This window comes from Elephas maximus, chromosome X (genome assembly GCF_024166365.1).
Source record: "Elephas maximus indicus isolate mEleMax1 chromosome X, mEleMax1 primary haplotype, whole genome shotgun sequence".
NCBI classification, from domain to species: domain Eukaryota; kingdom Metazoa; phylum Chordata; class Mammalia; order Proboscidea; family Elephantidae; genus Elephas; species Elephas maximus.
The window spans coordinates 56,313,647-56,316,770 of NC_064846.1; the positions used below are offsets into that span (position 1 = coordinate 56,313,647).

The 3,124-nt window shown below is 42.9% G+C and overlaps 1 pseudogene; it reads left to right on the forward strand.

Annotated features, from left to right (window-relative positions):
- The first annotated feature begins 1,080 nt into the window (after window positions 1-1,080).
- Window positions 1,081-2,881, forward strand: LOC126068713 (ribosomal L1 domain-containing protein 1-like; annotated as a pseudogene).
- The last annotated feature ends 243 nt before the right edge of the window (window positions 2,882-3,124 follow it).

The window sequence follows — 3,124 nt, forward strand, 5'->3', positions numbered from 1 at the left end:
GTGGTACATAGGGTCGCTATGAGTCGGAACCAACTTGATGGCACCTAACAACAACAATCTTTGGCCGAAAGGTGGACTTTGAGAGTGGCTTCAGTTCTGAGTTAGCAGGGTGTCCGGGGACTATACTCCTGGGAGTTCCTCGAGTCTCTGACAGACCAGTAAGGCTGGTCTTTTTTTTGGAATTTGTAATTTTGTTCTACATTTTTCTCTCCAGGACCCTCTACTGTGATTCTTGTCAGAGTGGTTGATGGTGGTAGCCGGGTACTATCTAGTTCTTCTGGGCTCAGGCTGGTGGAGGCTGTGGTTCCTGGGATCCATTAGTCCTTTGGACTAATATTTTTCTTGTGTCTGGTTTTCTTCATGTTCCTTTGCTCTGAACGGGATGGGACCAATAGATGTATCTTAGATGTCCACATGCAAGCTTTTAAAACCCCAGACACTTCTCACCGAAGTAAGGTGTAGAACATTATCTTTATGAACTATGTTAAGCCAATTCACCCAGATGTCCCCTGAGACCATGATCTCCAGCCCTCAGCTCCAGTAACTTGGTCCCTCAAGATGTTTGGACATGTCTATAAAGCCTCTATGATTTTTCTTGGTCAAGTTGTGCCAACTTCCCTTGCGTTGTGTGTTGTTTTTCCCTTTGTCAAAGTTAATACTTGTCTACTATCTAGTTAGTGATCTCCCTCCACCATCCCTCCCCTCCCTCATAGTGTTTTTTTTTTTAGTATATTCACAGAGTTATGCATTCATCACGACAATGTAATGTGTAGGCTTGTCTGTTTTTCTTCTTTTATTTTGTAAGATTTCTCCATATATTTTTAGTATGATTGCTTTGCCTAGAAAATATATTAAAAAGATTTTTCCCAGTCTCCCACTTGTCTTTTTATTTTATTTATGGTGTCTTCTCATAGAGAAATTATTAGTTTATGTGTATGTCTCACTGCTTTATTCAGTCCTCATCACGACCTTGTGAAATTGCTAAAACTTCCTCCGATTTACAGACACGGAAACCAAGGTTCGGAGAAGTGATAAGCCCCAAGACTCTAACTTGGGATCCTAGCCCGGGTATCTAGGACAATGCCAGTGCAGGTGGGTGCTGCTGTCATGGAGTACAGAGGAAGGCATTGGAGAGTGAAAACATTTAGATTAAATTCCAACAGTGCCTTGGGGAGAGAATTTCCTGGGCTGTAACCTTTGTTAGTGAAAACGCCAGCTTGTTCTTCATAACCACACCCAGCAGTTAGAGTACAGTTTAGCACAGTATAAGTAGATGCTCAGCAAATCCTTGTTGAAGTTCTCTTCCCCATGACCATCTCCCTGGGCAGAATTCCTGCTCCCCAATAATCCTTCTGGAAACTCTCCCAGCCTCTCAGATATTAGAAACCAGAACGAGCCCTAGCCCCTTAATTCTGGCTGCGGGCCTGGGTTCATGCGTGCACGGGAGGAGTTAGCTTGCTCTTTCCCCGTGTTCCACTGCACGAGGTGAGGGCGGTAGGAAGGACTCGGCTTTGACCCCAACCTCAGCCTCTGCTCAGCGACCCTGGCTGCAGCAGAGCCGCGGCAGGAGCTGGACAAAATACAGGTTAAAAAAGCAGTGAAGGCTCTGTTGGTGCATTGACAGTCCAGAAAAACACGCTACTGAAGTGCTTTTAAATGAGAATGAAAATTTATTTTTGATGGCGGTGGTATGGAAAATTCCAAAGAAAGAACTCAGGGTCAGATTATCCTTGCCTTACGGTATTCGATCAGATTTAGCAGAAATCTGTTTATTTACCAATGACGAGTCCAATTTAACTCCTGAGAAGATGGAACATTTCTATAGGAATATTTTGAAAAAGCATAAAATTAAAATCATTTTTCAGGTTATCCTATTCTGAACTTAAAAAAAAAAAGAATATAAACCCTATGAAGCCAAGCTCTGCCTCTTGGGTAGTTTTTACTTCTTCCTTACTGATACAAGTATTAGGAGGCTTTTACCCTCAATTATAGGGAAACATTTCTATCTCTGAAAGAAAGTCCCAGTATGTGTAAACCTCCTGGCCAAGGATTTATTAAAAAGAAATCAATGACTGTCTTGGTGGAACTATCATGAACATCTCTAAAAATGGCTCTTGGAGCATATCCGCATTGGTCACACTGGAATGCTGATCCAGCACATTGTTGAAAATGTCGTTGCTGTCACAAAAGGGCTTTCAGAAAAATAGCCAGAGAAGTGGGGAGTGTGAAACTCTTAGACCTGAAAACTGAGAAAGCAGTTGCCCTTCCAATCTTTTCTTTGTTCATCAGTGCTTTTTGTGAAGGGAAAGGAGGACCTCTTCCCGGCCAGAAGAAAAAAGAGGCAAAGAAAAAGCAAAAAGAAAAGCTCCAAAAAAAGAAGAAAAAGGGAAATGCAACAGGCTGCAAAGACTAAATCAGCCCAAACTAAAGACAAAGTGGCAGCTGAAGTCAATGGTGCTCCAGCACCCCAGATCCCAGAAGGGAGAAACCCCAGGAGAGAAAGAGGAAATCCACAGAGTAAAAGCCCAGCTTAAAGTGGGAGATGAATCTGAGGATGAAATTCCACTGCTGGTGCTAGTGGAAAAAAATACAGGCTAAGAAAAAAAATGTAGAGATGCAAAAAGGTGCCACAGTAAAGGAGTCTCCAAAAAAGAGTCCTGGTCCCAACACACCTGTTGGGAAGAAGAGAAAAGCCTCCCCAGCTCTGGAGACCCCTAAACCTTCAAAACCAAGAACCCCAGGTAAAGGCCCAGGGAAGAAGCCAAGAATCAAAGAAGAGGCAGAGAAAGAATGAAACTCTGCACCAGAGAAAAAAGACCTGAGACAGACTACAAAGAAGCCCAGGCCCAAGTTCTTCAAAACTCCTAATAGATTTTCCTGAAAAACACCCCAGAACCCCAAACAACAGCGAAATAAACCCAAACTTCCCTAGCCAACCTAAAATCAGTGGCTCAAGCAGAAGGAAAACCAGAGTTACCTGAAGCTTTAAAAAATACTCAGGTCCTGGCCCCTGTTGAAAACTTCCCCAAGAGTGAGGCCTGGGCTTAAATATTTTTAAAAATCTCCACAGATAATTCTGGTACATGTTCCTGGGTGTAACAACCTGTGTTTTGAAGTAAAACCT